The following is a 19,974-nucleotide window of genomic DNA, read 5'->3' as shown; positions in this document are numbered from 1 at the left end:
CAGGAAATAAAATTTTCCAACAACAAAAAAAAAGTGCCACGCATGCTCAGAATAAATAAAGAGATGAAAGCTATTGGCCACTGCCCCGTTTATAGTCCCGACGTACGTGTTTTACGTCACCGCGTTTAGAACGATCGGATTTTCCGACAACTTTGTGTGACCGTGTCTATGCAAGACAAGTTTGAGCCAACATCCGTCGGAAAAAATCCTAGGATTTTGTTGTCGGAATGTCCGAACAAAGTCCGACCGTGTGTACAGGGCATAAGAGCTGTGAAAATGTGGAATAGACTCCCGCCAGAGGTGGTTCTGGCCAGCTCAGTAGATTGCTTTAAGAAAGGCTTGGATACTTTCCTAAATGTACATAATATACCTGGGTACTAACATTTATAGGTAAAGTTGATCCAGGGAAAATCCGATTGCCTCCTGGGAGACCAGGAAGGAATTTTTTTCCCTGCTGTAGCAAATTGGAGCATGCTCTGCTGGGGTTTTTTGGATTGTATGATATTTTTTATTTTATTTATTTATTTTTTTTTATGGTTGAACTGGATGGACTTGTGTCTTTTTTCAACCTCACTAACTATGTAACTATGTAAGTGTGGCATATCAAGATGCTGATTAGACAGCATGATTATTACACAGGTGTGCCTTATGCCGCGTACACACGATCGGACTTTATGGCATACTTGGTCCGGCGTACCAGATTTCGTCGGACAATTCGATCGTGTGTGGGCTTCAGCTGACTTTGTTTTCTCAAAAGTTTGACGGACTTAGATTTGAAACATGTTTCAAATCTGTCCGACGGACTCGAGTCCGGTCGAAAAGTCCGCTCGTCTGTATGCTAGTCCAATGGACAAAAACCGAAGCTAGGGCAGCTATTGGCTACTGGCTATGAACTTCCTTGTTTTAGTCCGGTCGTACATCATCACGTACGAATCCGTCGGACTTTGGTTGATCGTGTGTAGGCAAGTCCGTTCATTCGGAAAGTCCGTCGTAAAGTCCGTCGAAAAGTCCACCAGACAAAGTCTGCCGTAAAGTCCGCTCGTGTGTACGCGCGATTAGGCTGGCCACAATAAAAGGTCACTCTAAAATGTGCAGTTTTATCACACAGCACAATTCCACAGATGTCACAAGTTTTGAGGGAGCGTGCAATTGGCATGCTGACTGCAGGAATGTCCACCAGAGCTGTTGCTCTTGAATTGAATGTTCATTTCTCGACCATAAGCCGTCTCCAAAGACGTTTCAGAGAATTTGGCAGTACATCCAACCGGCCTCACAACCGCAGACCACATGTAACCACAGCAGCCAGGACCTCCACATCCAGCATCTTCACCTCCAAAATAGTCTGTGACCAGCCACCCGGGCAGCTCTGCATAGCCAAAGAATTTCTGCACAATCTGTCAGAAACTGTCTCAGGGAATCTAATCTTCATGCTCATCATCCTCATTGGGGTCTCAGCCTGACTGCAGTTCCTCTTTGTAACTGACTTGAGTGGGCAAATGCTCACATTTGATGGCGTCTGGCACTTTGGAAAGGTGTTCTCTTCACGGATGAATCCCGGTTTTCACTGCAGATGGCAGACAGCATATATGGCATTGTGTGGGTGAGCAGTTTGTGATGTCAATGTTGTGGATTTAGTGGCCCATGGTGGCGGTGGGGTTATGGTATGGGCAGGCAAATGCTATGGACAACGAACACAGGTGCATTTTATTGATGGCATTTTGAATGCATAGAGATATTGTGACAAGATCCTGAGGTCCATCGTTGAACTAATTAATCCACGACCGTCACCTCATATTGCAGCATGATAATGCACGGCCCCATGTTGCAAGGATCTGTACACAATTCCTGGAAGCTGAAAACATCCCAGTTCTTGCATGGCCAGCATACTCACCGGACATGTCACCCATTGAGCACGTTTGGGATGCTCTGGATTGGCATATATACAATCAACAACCTGATCAACTCTATGCGAAGAAGATGTGCTGCACTGTATGAGGCAAATAGTGGTCACACCAGATACTGACTGGTTTTCGAGCCCCCCCGAACCCCCCCCCCACAATACAGTAAAACTGCACATTTTAGAGTAGCCTTTTATTGTGGCCAGCCTAATGCACAACTGTGCAATAATCATGCTGTCTAATCAGCATCTTTATATGCCATACCTGTGAGATTATCTCGGCAAAGGAGAAGTGCTCACTAACACAGATTTAGACAGATTTGTGAACAATATTTGAGATAAATGGGTGTTTTGTGTACATAGAAAAGGCGTAAATCTTTGCGTCCAGCTCATGATAAATAGGGGCAAAGTGTTGCGTTTATAATTTTGCTCAGTGTATATATAATGTTTGAGGGTCCTAAGTAATTTTCTAGCAAAAAAATTATTTTTTTACATGTAGAAGAGAAATGTCAGAACTGACTCAGTAGGGAAGTAGTTAAGGAATCTCTAGCAACATCTGGAGAAATCTTAGGAATCCAGGGAATCCTGGCTGAGTAAGGCTGCCCTACAGGAGTACTGACAGCAGCGGAGAGGAAAAAAGAACTGGGAGGAGGTACAGCCTCTTAGGGGGTGGATTTGTGCTAGGAGGGGGAATTGAGGAGGGTTGTTTTAAGAGTGGGGATTTGGAGGGGTCTTGCTAGGAGATTTGGAAGGGGATTTGTACTGAGAAGGGGCAGGGGGTGTATTTGTGCTAGGAGAGGAAATTTGGGAGGGGGAATTTCAGCTGGGGGGGTTTGGTGAGGGGGCAAACATATGTGCTGGGAGGGGGGCTTGTACTGGGAGGAGCAGGAATTTATCCATTTTTATTTTGGGAGAATTTTGGCCTGCAGAGGAAATTTATGCTTGGGGTTGGGGGGAATTGTAAATGTGCAGATTAGTGGATTTTGTTGAGGGGGTAGGTAGGGGATTTTTGCTGAGACATGAGGATCACACATCACGGGGGGTGCAGTTCATCATCTTTGCCCTGGGCGCCAGATGACCCTGTAAGCATATACTGTATGCACTATTGATGTAGTGTATAATGTAGTCATCCACCACTGTCCATTGCTGTCAACTGATTGTGAATCACGTTTCCAGTTGAACACAGGAATGGAACATCTATTTTACCTTGACACAGCACAAAAAATGGTCATATAAAGCTACCATTGTAGGAGCTCTCCATGTTGTTCTCTTGGTGTCCAATATGTTTACAGTCCTCTTGCTCTGTTCTGTGTAGTTGGGAAATTCTGAACCAGATGGATTTGAACACTTTAAAGCGACATTAAAGCTTTTTTTTTTTTTTTTAAATAACAAACATGTCATACTTACCTACTCTGTACAATGGTTTTGCACGGAGCAGCCCCGGTCCTCTTCTTCTGGGGTCCTCCACCGGGAGCCAATGCTCCCGCTGCTATCAATCTGCCCAGGGAGGAGGGAGACAGTGGTGAGAGCCGCTGCTCTTGTGCACATTGCTGATTGGGATCTGGCTCAGGTTAGTATAAGGGGGGGCTGGTGGGTTATTTTGCATTTTGAATCAAAAGATCAAGGTAAAGAGCCAATCTGTGTCCTGTTGATCAGTGCAGCCCCAACAGTGCCCACCATTATTGCCAATCTGTGCCCACCACTGCTGCCAATTTGTGCCAATCAGTGCCGCCTATCAGTGATGACTATCAGTGCCGCCTATCAGTGCCCATCAGTGCAGCATATCAGTGCAGCCTCATGAGCCCACATCAGTGAAGGAGAAAAATTTTTTATTTATGAAATGTTATAACAGAAACTAAGAAACTTTTTTGTTTCAAAATTTTCTGTGTTTTTTTGTTTGTTTAGCAAAAAATAAAAAACCCAGTGGTGGTTAAATACCACTAAAAGAAAGCTCTATCTGTCGCAAAAAATGCTAAAAATTTAGTTTGGGTACAGATTTGCATGACTGCGCAATTGTCATTCAGAGTGTGACAGCGCTGAAACCTGAAAATTGGCCTGGGCAGGAAGGGGGTGAAAGTGCCCAGTAGGCAAGTGGTTAAGTAATTTTTAAAATGACATTTTTATCTGCTTACTTGTCCATATTAGCATCAGTATTACCCTGAAATCTAAGAATACTAGCTCAAGCTACCTAACATTTTGAAAGCCAGGCTAGTCTGAAAATAATTTAGCCGCAAAGAAAAAGAAGATGTCCAAAAGGGTTTCCATCATAACATTTGTGACCAAATCTAGTTTTATTTATTTGTAGATGTAGATTAATGTCCTTTCCAGTATACAGTTTCCTAGAAATTTCAGAAAATTATTTCTACTATTGCTTGCCAACCACTCCACACAGGTCTGTTACATTTTTTTAATACTATTGTATTAGGTAGATCTTCTAATTTGTTTAAAGCATGTACTAAATACATATGTGGTAATACTGCATAAGGTCTTAATGGAGATCATCTCATCTTTTTTAAACTATACAAATCATCTAGCATAAAAATAATAAATTAGCTGACTTTGTTTTGAATGAGTTTTAGCCAAAGTTAAATAAATGGTTGTTTTAACTTAAGTGTTACAGACAGGAGAATGTGATGAATAGACCTGATAATCACTGCAGGAAATCCTTCTTTAGAAAGTGCATGTTAGATTTCTAAATAGAGGAAACCAAGAAGACCATAGCATTTATCAGGGTTTAAATGAAAACAACAGACATTTCTAGAAAAATATTCACTTTATGATAAATGAAGATTTACCATATCAAAAAGTTTTATCATTACAACACTGTAGGTGCACACTGAAAATTAATTCAGCTTACATACTATTTGGTTTTAGGTTACAAATGGCCAAACCCAAAGTGTAAGGAGAACTATGATTGGGCAGGTGTTGGCGCCAAATTGTACAGTTCCCCGCCCCACCTCTTCAAACTTAAATGTAACTTTTCCGTGACATATCACATTTACATAATAGCAGAATCTTCAGTGTGGAATGCCACATGCAAGGTTAGACATTCTGTAGCAGTCATTTCAGCACAAAGTGCAGTTACTCATCTTTGAGCCATCTTCCCTCTACTCCTGCATCCCTTTCCTTGGGAGCAACACAGAATTGGGACTAATTGCCCATGTTTACTAAATCTACAGCATATAGCTTCCATCACCAAGTCACAGTCAAGGCACTCTCATTAGTTTTCCATTCTCTTCTCCATGTCTCTTACATAGCTCTGCCCAGCCGGGCTTGTTTCCAGATGATACATTCACTCCCGGGCCTCACCAATGCTCATATAGAGGACTCTGTCCAGGCCACCAATGCCTTATGCACCCCACTACAGGATCTGCAGAAGAAGGTCAGGGGAGACCCATGTTCTGTACCAAATCACCTAGGGCTTCAGCCCTGCAAAGGGCCCTTTAGATCAGCACCACAGGAAACTACATCTTAGCAGCTCTGGGGTATCTCTCTCCCAACCCCTGTCAATATTGGACTAAGGACAAACTTTTCTAAAAGGGGAGTTAACACCTAAGTACAACTTTAATGCCCTCAGCCCCCTGCAGATCCATTTTCTTGCCTTTTCCTGTTCTCCTTCTATCACTTATACCAGGGGTCTTCAAACTACGGCCCTCCAGTTGTTCAGAAACTACAATTCCATCATGCCTAGTCATGTCTGTGAATGTTAGAGTTTTGCAATGCCTCATGGGACGTGTAGTTCTGCAACAGCTGGAGGTCCATAGTTTGAGGATCCCTGACTTATACCCTTCATTAAACCCAGACACACCTTTTATTAAGCATCTGAACTCACTTGGAAACTACCTAAAGGCTTGATAGCCTCATTGTCAAGTACTGAGCCAATGAATGCTAACCATTTACTTAACTTTGATGTATGTACACTTGTATGTTATGTAGAGGTACCCCCCAGATGTGACCCAATGAATATATGATGACTTGAGTTCTCCCTTACTTGTACAGAGGCTGCTGGCACACCAAAGCACAGTTTAAAAGCACACTGACACAAGAAAACAGTCTAGAAGTATTAATTTTTATGAGTTATTGCTAGAACTTGAACAACGAGAGAGGGTGCAGGGTATTGGATACTCCTCTGTGCTACACTCCCTAGAGATAGATTCTTGCTAAACCTCAGGATACCGTTCCCCACGAGAGAAGAACTACTTGGTTCAGGTCTCCCAATAGTGCACAGTCATCATGGTCTTGTAGAACAGTCAGTATTAACATGTCCAGGGAGCAGCTGTACCCATTCAGCTTCCTCTAGACTCCTTCCAGTGAGGCATTGCAGACTGCATTCGTCAGGTGAAGTTTCGAGATGTCAAGGATAACGTTGGAAAATAACCCCCCCCTTCAGCTCTACCACAGCTGGGACCTTGATAAGCAGCAACTTGTCTTAGTAGAGCTCTTCTGCCAGGGAGGGAATTAGCCCTCAATAAAGGAGCTCAATAAATGATTAGACTATCTAGTTGACTCTCCCCACCCCCATGTTCTGGCAACATGCAGTAAGCAGTAGGGAGTAATCAAATCTACAGCCTGTGAACTCTAGCACAGTCTAAAGCAATTGAAGGCCAATTCACTGGTTACATTGAAACCAAAGGAAAAAAAAGAAAGTAGCACTACCCCCCCCCCCCCACAGGAGCCGCTGGTGAATGAAGGTATATTCCACCCTGCACAGCCAGGCACACAGATTTTTACACCACACACTGGAGTCAAGAATCAGTCCTTGTAGCTTTGTTTTTTGCATTTTATTATAGGTATTGGACTTGTATAGGGTTGAGGGTATTATGGGATGCCCGTCTAATCAGGATTAGGGATGAGCCGAACACCCCCCGGTTCGGTTCGCACCAGAACCCGCGAACGGACCGAAAGTTCGCACGAACGTTAGAACCCCATTGACGTCTATGGGACTCGAACGTTCGAAATCAAAAGTGCTCATTTTAAAGGCTAATTTGCATGGTATTGTCCTAAAAAGGGTTTGGGGACCCGGGTCCTACCCCAGGGGACATGTATCAATGCAAAAAAAAGTTTTAAAAACGGCCGTTTTTTCGGGAGCAGTGATTTTAATGATGCTTAAAGTAAAAAAAAAAAAGTGAAATATTCCTTTAAATATCGTACCTGGGGGGTGTCTATAGTATGCCTGTAAAGTGACGCGTGTTTCCCATGTTTAGAACAGTCCCTGCACCAAATGTCATTTTTAAAGGAAAAAATCTCATTTAAAACTGCTTGCGGGTTTAATGTCATGTCGGGTCATGGCAATATGGATGAAAATCAGTGAGACAAACGGCATGGGTACCCCCCAGTCCATTACCAGTCCCTTTGGGTCTTGTATGGATATTAAGGGGAACCCCGCACCCAAATTAAAATAAGGAAAGGTGTGGGGCCACCAGGCCCTATATACTCTGAACAGCAGTATACAGGCGGTGCAAACAAGACAGGGACTGTAGGTTTGTTGTTAAGTAGAATCTGTTTGTAATTTTGAACATTTTTAACGTGTTTAGCTCCAGCCAAAAAATCTTTTCTAAGCTTTTTGGAAAACATAGGGAAGGGTTATCACCCCTGTGACATTTGTTTTGCTGTCTTTCCTCCTCTTCAGAAGATTTCACCTCACTTTTTTGTCCCAATGAAAAATGTTTTTTGAAAATTTGGGTTTTTTTGTGGAACAAGGATTGGAAAGCATCAGTGGAAAGGAGAACTTGTTTTCCCATATTAACTCTTACAGGAGAGAATTTCCCTTCCTAGGGGTAGATTTCATCTCACTTCCTGTTGTCTCCTTCCGTTTGCAAGTAGGAGTCGTTTGTAAGTTAGATGTTTGAAAGTAGGGTCCTGCCCTATATACTCAGCAGAAATTTGGGCCTTAGGTGTTGCTGTGGCCACAACACTGTAAGCCCTCACAGGGCCCTGCTGTGAAATATTAGATCAAGAATTGTAATTACATGCCCCTGTTGAACAGGAGCTGAAAAATTAGGCCTTAGGCACTGGTGCTGGTGCCACAACACTGCAACCCCTCACAGACACTCTAGTTGGAACGCAGGAACGAGCCCTGCTGCAAATTATTGCTTCAAAAATTGTAATTACACGCCCCTGTTAGACAGGGGCAGAAAAATTGGGCCTTAGGCACTGGTGCTGGTGCCACAACACTGCAACCCCTCACAGACACTCTAGTTGGAACGCAGGAACGAGCCCTGCTGCAAAGTATTGCATCAAAAATTGTAATTACACGCCCCTGTTAGACAGGGGCAGAAAAATTGGGCCTTAGGCACTGGTGCTGGTGCCACAACACTGCAACCCCTCACAGACACTCTAGTTGGAACGCAGGAACGAGCCCTGCTGCAAAGTATTGCATCAAAAATTGTAATTACACGCCCCTGTTAGACAGGGGCAGAAAAATTGGGCCCTAGGCACTGGTGCTGGTGCCACAACACTGCAACCCCTCACAGACACTCTAGTTGGAATGCAGGAACGAGCCCTGCTGCAAAGTATTACATCAAAAATTGTAATTACACGCCCCTGTTAAACAGGGGCTGAAAAATTGTGCCTTAGGCACTGGTGGTGGCGCCCAGAACCAAAAATGTTCTTACAAGCTATCAGCGTGATGATTGAGGAGGAAGAGGATAATTACTCAGGGATAGTCACTCAGCATCAGCATAGGCAGTCTTTGAAGGGATCTGAGATTTCAAAAAAAATTACTCGGTTACATCAGCATCAGGTGCTTGGTAGCTGGTGGTGATCCAAGACTCATTCATTTTTATGAAGGTCAGCCGATCGACCGAGTCGGTGGACAGACGCACCCTGTGATCGGTTACCACGCCTCCAGCAGCACTGAATGTGCGTTCCGAAAGAACGCTGGATGCAGGACAGGCCAGTAGCTCAATTGCATACTGTGCAAGCTCTGGCCAGTGATCCATCCTCAAGACCCAGTAACCCAGAGGATTTTCAGTGGGAAAGGTGTCCAAGTCTGATCTTGCCCCTAGGTATTCCTGCACCATGTAAAACAGACGCTGGCGATGGTTGCTGGAACCGATCATACCTTGGGGCTGCGGACCAAAAAATTGTCTGAACGCATCGGTCAGACGGCCACCTTCTCCACCGCTCCTTCTTTGACTGACCGAAGCCTCAGCAACACGTTGTCCAGAAACAGGAGTTTGTAACCTCCCAGTCTCTGGGAACGCGTTGCACAGACCTTTCTGCAAGGCCTCCCGAAGATGTTTCATCCTCTGCTCCCTCTGCGATGGCAAGATAAGGTCCGCAACCTTACCCTTGTAACGTGGATCAAGGAGGGTTGCCAGCCAGTATTGGTCCTTCTCCTTGATACCACGAATACGAGGATCCTTACGCAGGCTTTGCAGGATCAGGGAGGCCATGCAGCGTAGGTTTGCTGAGGCATTCGGTCCGGAGTCCTCTGGGTCACTAAGAACGACATGGTCCGCAGCCACCTCCTCCCAGCCACGTACAAGTCCATGTGTTTCTTGGGACTGATCCCTTAAAGACTGCTGCTGATGCTGAGTGCCAGGCTCCACCTCCATACTGACACAATCTTCCTCCTCCTCCTCTTCCTCCTCGTCCTCTTCCTGTGTGATCGGCGGGCACGCAGGAACACTGTCTGGATAAAGGGGGCCTTGAGAGCTAAGGAAGTCCTCCTCTTCCTGCCTCTGTTCTGCCTCAAGTGCCCTGTCCATTATTCCACGCAGCGTGTGCTCCAACAGGTGGACAAGGGGGACAGTGTCACTGATGCATGCACTGTCACTGCTCACCATCCTCGTGGCCTCCTCGAATGGTGACAGGACAGTGCATGCATCCCTGATCATGGCCCACTGGCGTGGGGAAAAAAAAACAAGCTCCCCTGACCCTGTCCTGGTGCCATAGTCGCACAGGTACTCATTGATGGCCCTCTGCTGCGTGTGCAGCCGCTGCAGCATGGCCAACGTTGAGTTCCACCTGGTGGGCATGTCACAGATTAGGCGGTTCTTGGGCAGGTTAAACTCCTTTTGGAGGTCCGTCAGCCGAGCACTGGCATTATATGACCGGCGGAAATGCACACAGACTTTCCTGGCCTGCCTCAGGACATCCTGTAAGCCCGGGTACCTGCCCAAGAACCGCTGCACCACCAAGTTAAGGACGTGAGCCAAACAGGGCACATGGGTCATTTGTCCCTGTCGGAGGGCAGAGAGGAGGTTGGTGCCATTGTCGCAAACCACCATTCCTGCCTTAAGTTGGCGTGGCGTCAACCACCTCTGAACCTGCCCCTGCAGAGCTGACAGAACCTCTGCCCCAGTGTGGCTCCTGTCCCCCAAGCACACCAGCTCAAGCACCGCATGGCATCTTTTGGCCTGCGTACTTGCGTAGCCCCTTGAACGCCTACGGAGCACCGCTGGTTCCGAGGAAGAGGCCATGGAGGAAGAAGAAGAGGAGGGGGTGGAGGAGAGAGGTGTGTCACAATCAGCATTTTGGAGGCGTGGTGGCGGAACAACCTCCAACACTACTGCACCTTGTCCTGCATCCTTCCCAGCTGCCAGCAGAGTCACCCAATGCGCCGTGAAACTTAGGTAACGTCCCTGTCCATGCCTGCTGGACCATGAGTCAGCGGTAATATGCACCTTACCGCTGACCGCCCTGTCCAGCGAGGCATGGACATTGCCTTCCACATGCCGGTAGAGAGCCGGAATCGCCTTCCGTGAGAAAAAGTGGCGTTTGGGTACCTGCCACTGAGGAACCGCACATTCCACAAACTCACGGAAGGGGGCAGAGTCTACCAACTGAAAAGGCAGCAGTTGAAGTGCTAGCAATTTTGCCAAGCTAGCATTCAACCGCTGGGCATGTGGATGGCTGGGAGCAAACTTCTTTCGGCGGTGCAGCAGCTGGGGCAGGGAAATTTGCCTGGTACAATCTGACGTCGGTGTACCAAAAGCAGATTGCCCACAAGTACTTGGCTGTGACACACCTAATTCTACACCTTCATTCCTCTCAGTGCAGGTCTCAGAGAGGACTGAAGGTCTAGTGGGGTTGGAAATCTCAGCTGATGAGGAGCAAGGAGAGATCCTCTTTGTTCTTTGGTGTGGGTCTTTTAGATACGCTTGCCAACGAACTGCATGGCAGGTCAACATATGTCTGGTCAAGCATGTGGTACCCAAGCGGGAGATATTTTGGCCACGCGAGATACGCTTGAGACATATGTTGCAAATAGCAGCGGTGCGATCTGATGCACTCGTCTCAAAAAAGGCCCACACCAAAGAACTTTTTGAATAACGCGCAGAGACTGCAGCGCCCTGCACATGTGGAGCTTTGGGGTGTGATGCAGTCAATGTGCTGCCCTTAGGCTGGCCCCTGGAGGGCATCCTGCCTCGTTGGTGATGTGCTGCCGCCTCCTCCTCCTCCTCCTCTCTCCTATCAGGCACCCACGTTGAGTCAGTGACCTCATCATCCCCTCCCTCCTCATCACTGGAGCAAACCTGGCAGTATGCTGCAGCAGGGGGAGCATGACTGCCAGATTGCTGTCCTTCTTGGGCACCCCCTCTGTCCGCGCTCATGTTACTGCCTTCATCGAGCTCAGTATCGTCATCAGAGCCTTCCAAACGCTGGGCATCCTCCTGGAGCATGTACCCAACACTGTGGTCAAACAGTTCGAGGGAATCCTCATGAGGACATGGTGGAGCTAGGGAAGGAGTCACTGATGACATTGAGCTGAGGGAAGAGGCCGCTGCTTTGCCAGACAAAGCACCCTGGGCATGGGTGAGAGAGGATGAGGAGGATGAGGACGGCTTGGTCATCCACTCGACCAAGTCTTCCGCATGTTGCGGCTCAACATGGCCAGCTGCCGAAAAAAAGGCCAAGCGTGTCCCATGGCCACGTGCTGATGAGGATGCACCGTCTCCACGACCAGCACTAGACACAGAGCCTGCTTGCCCTCTCTTATTGGCTTGTGACTGTCTGCCTCTCCTTCTTGGCCTTCCAGACATACTAATGGCCTGTAGCTGCACTAAGCTGGGATAGAACACCTGTAATTTTCTTCAAGTAGCTTTATATACTGTAACCAGACAAGCCTGCCTGTCAGTAGGAAGATAACAGGAACGGATCTAGCTGAACACTGTGAGCAGGACGCACTGTACTAAATGTAAATAGTCTAGCTGCCTGACCGTGGTACTAATAGGATCAAATAGAACACCTGTAATTTTCTTCAGGTAGCTTTATATACTGTAACCAGACAAGCCTGCCTGTCAGTAGGAAGATAACAGGAACGGATCTAGCTGTACACTGTGAGCAGGACGCACTGTACTAAATGTAAATAGTCTAGCTGCCTGACCGTGGTACTAATAGGATCAAATAGAACACCTGTAATTTTCTTCAGGTAGCTTTATATACTGTAACCAGACAAGCCTGCCTGTCAGTAGGAAGATAACAGGAACGGATCTAGCTGAACACTGTGAGCAGGACGCACTGTACTAAATGTAAATAGTCTAGCTGCCTGACCGTGGTACTAATAGGATCAAATAGAACACCTGTAATTTTCTTCAGGTAGCTTTATATACTGTAACCAGACAAGCCTGACGGTCAGTAGGAATTTAACAGGAACGGATCTAGCTGAACACTGTGAGCAGGACGCACTGCACTAAATGTAAATAGCAGGAACGGATCTAGCTGAACACTGTGAGCAGGACGCACTGCACTAAATGTAAATAGTCTAGAAGATAACAGGAACGGATCTAGCTGAACACTGTGAGCAGGACGCACTGCACTAAATGTAAATAGTCTAGAAGATAACAGGAACGGATCTAGCTGAACACTGTGAGCAGGACGCACTGCACTAAATGTAAATAGCAGGAACGGATCTAGCTGAACACTGTGAGCAGGACGCACTGCACTAAATGTAAATAGTCTAGAAGATAACAGGAACGGATCTAGCTGAACACTGTGAGCAGGACGCACTGCACTAAATGTAAATAGCAGGAACGGATCTAGCTGAACACTGTGAGCAGGACGCACTGCACTAAATGTAAATAGCAGGAACGGATCTAGCTGAACACTGTGAGCAGGACGCACTGCACTAAATGTAAATAGCAGGAACGGATCTAGCTGAACACTGTGAGCAGGACGCACTGCACTAAATGTAAATAGCAGGAACGGATCTAGCTGAACACTGTGAGCAGGACGCACTGCACTAAATGTAAATAGCAGGAACGTATCTAGCTGAACACTGTGAGCAGGACGCACTGCACTAAATGTAAATAGCAGGAACGGATCTAGCTGAACACTGTGAGCAGGACGCACTGCACTAAATGTAAATAGCAGGAACGGATCTAGCTGAACACTGTGAGCAGGACGCACTGCACTAAATGTAAATAGCAGGAACGGATCTAGCTGAACACTGTGAGCAGGACGCACTGCACTAAATGTAAATTGCAGGAACGGATCTAGCTGAACACTGTGAGCAGGACGCACTGCACTAAATGTAAATAGTCTAGAAGATAACAGGAACGGATCTAGCTGAACACTGTGAGCAGGACGCACTGCACTAAATGTAAATAGCAGGAACGGATCTAGCTGAACACTGTGAGCAGGACGCACTGCATTAAATGTAAATAGTCTAGATAGAAGATAACAGGAACGGATCTAGCTAAACTGAATACAGTGTATATATATATATGCAACACCTGGGATGCATATATATACACAATACACTGTAAGTGCAGCTAACTGACTGACTGTTCTGCCTAATCTATCTAACTCAAATCAAATGACACTGTCTCTCTCTCTCTCTATCTCTCAGCACACCGGAACACACACTACACAGGGCCGCCGTGCAGGCGGCCTTATATAGTGTGGGGTGTGTACTAAATCCCCTGAGCCATAATTGGCCAAAGCCACCCTGGCTTTGGCCAATTACAGCTCTCTCTACTGACAGCGCTGTGATTGGCCAAGCATGCGGGTCATAGTGCATGCTTGGCCAATCATCAGCCAGCAATGCACTGCGATGCCGCAGTGAATTATGGGCCGTGACGCGCCACACGAATTTAGCGCGAACGGCCCATAACGTTCGCAATTCGGCGAACGATCGAACAGCCGATGTTCGAGTCGAACATGGGTTCGACTCGAACACGAAGCTCATCCCTAATCAGGATAGTGGAACTCTTCAGGGACACTATATATAGCCTGTATATACACTTCTACTTCTACCTCCAGCACAATGTTGCTTGTAGAACAACTCCCAGGACCAGCTGGCACTGTATGAATTGCCTGACAAAAGCACAATCAGACCAGTAGAAAATTCCCTTTCCATGCAGGGACTCCAGGCCCCTTTGGTTGTGTAGCAAAAATTCTCTCAGCTGTCCTACTCCTGTGTCTATTGATATCAGCACCACCTCTTCAGGCACTGCCAGCCCACCAGGCTACAGCTGCCCCTTTCATTAGCCGTCCTAGCTAAGACTCGACAGTCCTCCCAGACTGACTCTGCATCCATCCCACACTGCAGACTGCTAGCACCCAGTCCTCTCAGGCATGCCTCTCAGTCCTCTGACTGTAACACTCACCAACCATCCTGCCTATCTTCCTCCCTGGAAAGTTACCCGGCAGTTTTATGCTGCTATCCTCCACTTGCTCCCGTGCCTCTGGTCAGGACACCTCTGTGTGTCATGAAGAGGGTTCCTTTCCACACCCAAGTCTAGGCCCAAGGTCACCCCCTAGACTAGGGGGCACCTACAAGGGCCACTGACAGCCTAACACTCCATTTCAGCTTCCACCCGAACTCTACAGCCCCAGCTAGGCTGACCCTGAGTATTTGAGGGGGCCTGCCCCATGCCAACCCATCTGTTGGGGATTGGTCAGGGCCCTCATGACTATTCCAAGCAGCTCCTTCTCTCCTCCACTCCCATTTTTCTAGAATCTTCTGTATGTTTCTATAAGTAGGAGGAGGTCTCAGAGATGCTGCCTGTGAGTCATCCAGCCCCCCCGAGTCACTCAAACGGTGACCCAGAAAAACACACAGGCTTGGCTGCCAGCCAAGCCTGAACAATTTACCACTTCAACTAACCCTTTCTTGAAGTTGGTGTGTTCCTTACCTCTGGTATATTTAGTGGCCTCCTGGACTCTGCTACTATTGCTATTCACCTGAAATACTCCAGAGGAGTCACACAGTGATCTGTTGCCAACATGACTTGTAAAGGGAAAGATGACACAGCAGCTGTGGCCAAGTGGCAAGATGATGGTGCTTGCTCTGTACAGATCAACAAGGGCCTAAACATGCTAAGAAAGCCAAGGATGCAGCAGCAGAACTTACAAAATATGCATGGACACCTGCAAAGGGGAGAAATCACAGTACTGTATTGCCTACATTATGCAATGCTGGAGCTGGTAATCTCCTAGAGACAGAGGGCATACAGGGAGCTAACACACGATTCTGGGACACAGTGGGAGTGATTTACTAAAGGTAAATCGACTATGCAAATGCAGTTGCTCCAGAGTTTTGTAAATAATGGGGAGCTCTGCTGACTTCCACCATCAAATCATAGGCAAGCAAAAATGCTGTTTTTTAATTTTTCTTGAATAAGATTTAGTATTCTTTGTAAAGTGAAGTTTTAACACATTTACTAAGCTCTGGAGCAACTGCACAGTATATTTGCCTTTACAAATCTACCCTAATAAGTACACAAAAGACTGGGACTTTGCAGCCATTGCTTCCTGAACAGGCAACTGCACAGGCTGATACAGACTCTTTGCAATCTGACCAAGAACCTACTCTAAAAGGAGCCCTGTCAGCTATTACTAAATGTAATACCTCTTTTGATCAAGTTAAAGGCAAAATCAGGGTATATGAGAGGTCTCCGTGCTTAGGCGTTATCCTGGAGTGGTGGGAAGATTTATGTTAAGGAGAAAATTGCACCCCTCTTAGGAATGAGCAAACTGTGCAAAGTTTGGATGGCTGGACATTTGCTGAACCCAGTGAGAATTCTGTGAACCCCAAACATGACACCTGAACTCCACCTAAGTCTATTAAGCATAATCTTGTGTTTTTTTCTGGCCTTTTCCAAGGTTAGTTTGCAAGCTTCTGTTTAACAAAGGGGCATGAGTAGCTGGGCACTGCCTTGGGGAACATGTGTTTTACTTTAGGGCACACTCGTTTCCCCCCCTCCTTACTAGTCCACTCAGACTGCATATTCGGATAAGAGTGTAGTATGAATTTTAAGGGTGAGCTTATGCAAAAAAAACCCCTCCTGAACTACTAGTACTCATTCTTGAAACACACAAGCAAGTTGAGGTTTTTTTGTGTGAATACAGGTGCATGATGATCCATTACTGGTCTTGAATGCTTTCAAAGTATTAAAGCATTTTGTGGGGTGTTTTTATTCAAGAAACAAACCCAATCAAGATCTCCATGATGTAGTGGGAGTCATCGGTGACCAGATAGATACATTAGCTTAAACAGGCATACATAGCTTCCCCTAACCAACATACTGAGGCTGAATATCTGGAAGCACAAGATACTTTGAAGTATTTATCCAGCTGTAAAGCAGACAATAAGAAATGTATTTTTTGTATGGGTGGCCTTTTGGCTATTATTGTGAAATTGCAACAAACCGCAAAGTTTATTGGGGTCTTAATATCAGTTCTTAAGGAGTTGTGGTTTTAAAATAATTACCCCAATTATATCATACTATACAAGTCTAGGATGCCCAAGCCTTTATCTGAGCTATGGAATTTTGTAAAATGTAAAAACCTACAGGAAATGTTTTACCCATGGAACGTTGATGTGTTGTGCCAAATAAAGTTGGTAACAATATTCTTAAAAATGCAAAATGTATTCAATATTAAAATTTAAATCAGACATATTAGACACTACATGTGTCATAGTGGAATTTCTCCACATTTGTCATGTTACAACCAAAAACATAAATTTATTTTATTGGGATTTTATGTGATAGACCAACAGAAAGTGGCACATAATTGTGAAGTGTAAAGAAAATGATAAATGGTTTTCAATTCTTTTTTTACAAATAACAATCTGAAAAGTGTGGCGGTATGGGGTATGGGGTATGAATACTTTTTTAAGGCACTGTATGTGTATGCAACCACTATAAATATTGATTGTTCACTTGCTCTGTGGACATACTTACATATCAACTGAAAAAATGAGGTAAAAGCACAAAGGACACATTCCAAAAGATAAATCTAGCAGAGTTAACAATGGCGTGAAAGTGAATCCACAAGGTAAGCCTTGTCCGGGGGCTTAAAGAGGAGCAGACACGGGGCCAAGGCGCACAGAGGGGCTAGAAGTGGTGAAAAATAAATAATATAATATAATAGACAAGGTAATAGTAAAAATTGAAAAGAGAACTTTGTACAACATGTAAACTCACCTAAGCTCTCCGAATGGCATATCTCGTGACAGAGATATCCTTCCACAAACATAACAGAAGCCACTATTGTGTTGAAACTTAAAGTGGATCTATAGGCAAAAAATCTTCCATCATTTTGCGTAGAGTAAGAGAGGGTTTTTTTTTCTGTGATCTCTGCCCCATTGGAGAGATTTACCTTCACTTCCTGTTCCATAGCCAAAACAGGAAGTGAGGGGAAATCTCTGCAAATTAAAGGTAATCCCTTGGGGAACCACTAGAACTAGTGTCCCCATTGGAAGATTTTCCTTCTATTACTTTTCTGGGAACAACCCAAAAATTGGGATTTTCTTTTACTTTCACTTTCAAAGTTAATGGTAAACAGGACAAATAGGGTGAATCTCCCTAACAAGGGCACAGACAGCAATACAAGCTTGACAGATGTTCTTTTACCTCTCCATTCTATCCAAAACTAAAGAAAAAGTTTTGCCTTTAGTTATACTTTACAGTAAGGATTGTAAGGATCTGCCGGACACCAGCTCTTATAGGCCAGCTCCCCGTTGACCACTGACTGTCAGGGCTGTGCTCAGATCTTCCTTCTCTGAGCTGGCTGCTCAGCTGTCGGCTAATTTCCAGCTCCTATCCGTCCACAGTTACTCAGCTGTTGATGATATCCTGCTCGTCAGTCTTGCCTACTTAAGCTGTCCAGTCCAGAGGTTCTCTGCCTTCGCCTTGGTCAACATCACAGAAATTATCTCCTGCAATCCTGTTCAAGACTTGCTTTGCTGACATCCCTTCTGATTCCAGATCCTGCTTGCTGTTCCACTACATTGGTCCCTGACTTCTGGCTTGGCTGACTATCTGTTCCGATTACTGAACTTTGGCTATGTTGTGACTACGTTTGTTCTATTTACTTTTATTATTAAACAAGTGTGATTTAACTGTACTTCTGTCTCGGCCTGATTTCATGGTTTCTGACAGTAGACGAAGGCCATGAATTCAGAAGATGCAGTCAATCCACTTGTTGGTAATATTTTTTCCAGATTGGATGAACTGGATCACCGCATGGATCAGTTTGCCATGGCATTACAAACGCTCCTGAGTGAGTGGGAGGAGTCTGGTAATGGCGCTGGTTTCGAACCAGAGCACGCAGTAGGAGAGTCTGGCCCTCAACCCCAGCTCCATGAACAATCCTGGGACAAACCATACCACCTGAATGGCTGGCCCCCCACCCTCTAAGCTATACTGCTCCCTGTAGCGGTACTTGACCTAATACGGACTTAACCCAGGAAGACTGTCTAAGCGGAGATTTTAGAGTCTGGGGCCAGAGAGGGAGAGTGAGCTGGAGTGAGCCAGAGCAAGCTGGAGTCCATCTGCAGAGGAGGACCGTCTTGCTGCCTTCCGTTTACCTGGTGTGTTGGTCTGTGGGCTCGCCTGGCTGGTGTTCTGTTTGGTGGCTGTGTCCAGTGCCTTGCCGGAGCCCGTCAGAGTCGCCCTAGAGGGGCAGTTTTCCATCACCCCCCCGAGAGGTGTTTGGACGAGCGGTGGGGGAGCGAGGAGGAGACTGAAGGGGAGTGACGTCAGACTCGGCCGCTCGGGAACACTCGGCTCTCTGGTATAGTGGCCGCCTAGGGGAACACCGCGGAGTAACAGAGGCAATGGGAGAGTGTCTGTCTGTGTACAGGAGGAGAACTAAGCATACCCCCCCAGCCTGATAGGAGTGAATAAGGAGGAGGAACAGATACCCAATCACCTCACCTAACCTCCGAGACTTCCGGAATCCTGCAGCAATATCTGAAGTGAACCCCCAAAAATGAATGGAATCAAATAAGCATACGGTCGTGGTGTGGTGAGTACTGCATATATGGACTTGTAATAATGAAATCTATGAGAATAAATGTCTGCAGGAAAACACACCACGTTATAACCCCTTAAAATAAACGTTATATCACATGCCCTGTACACACGGTCGGACATTGATCGGACATTCCGACAACAAAATCCATGGATTTTTTCCGACGGATGTTGGCTCAAACTTGTCTTGCATACACACGGTCGCACAAAGTTGTCAGAATTTCCAAACGCCAAGAACGCGGTGACGTACACTGCGTACAACGAGGCTATAAAAGGGCAGTTCAGTACCAAGCGCGGCACCCTTTGGGCTCCTTTTGCTAATCTCGTGTTAGTAAAAGTTTGGTGAGAGACGATTCGCGCTTTTTCAGACTCGTGGTTTTCAGATTGTATTTCTGCTGTTCAGTTTGCGCTTATGGGTTTGTATCTGGTCTTCAGTGTGTGCAGCGAGTTACCATTGACTTGTCATTGTGTTCTTGTCCATTTGTTACTGATTTTCAGGTCGCTCTTCACAGGCCTTGCTGTTCTTCAGTGCGTTCTGTTACTCAGTTCTGACCAGCCGACCGTTTTCTAGCCATATTGCGTGTACGTACTCATCATAGAGTTCGTGCTGTGTGGGGGCTTGGTGTTGGGCTCCTTACTTTGACACAAAGAACAGGGCGGGGAGGAGTTCATGGACCAAGAATTGGTTGTTCCAGCATGACCAATTCTGTCACATGCCTTTGCTCTGTGAGATCCGTGAGAATAATCCTGATGATTTCAGGAACTTTCTCCGGATGACGGACCCCGTATTTCACCGTTTGTTGGCTTTGCTGACCCCTTATATCTGCAGGCAGGATACCTGCATGAGGCAGGCCATCACTCCGGAGA

The sequence above is a fragment of the Aquarana catesbeiana genome, linkage group LG01 (genome assembly GCF_042186555.1).
Source record: "Aquarana catesbeiana isolate 2022-GZ linkage group LG01, ASM4218655v1, whole genome shotgun sequence".
Lineage (NCBI taxonomy): Eukaryota > Metazoa > Chordata > Amphibia > Anura > Ranidae > Aquarana > Aquarana catesbeiana.
This window is presented reverse-complemented; position numbering follows the sequence as displayed.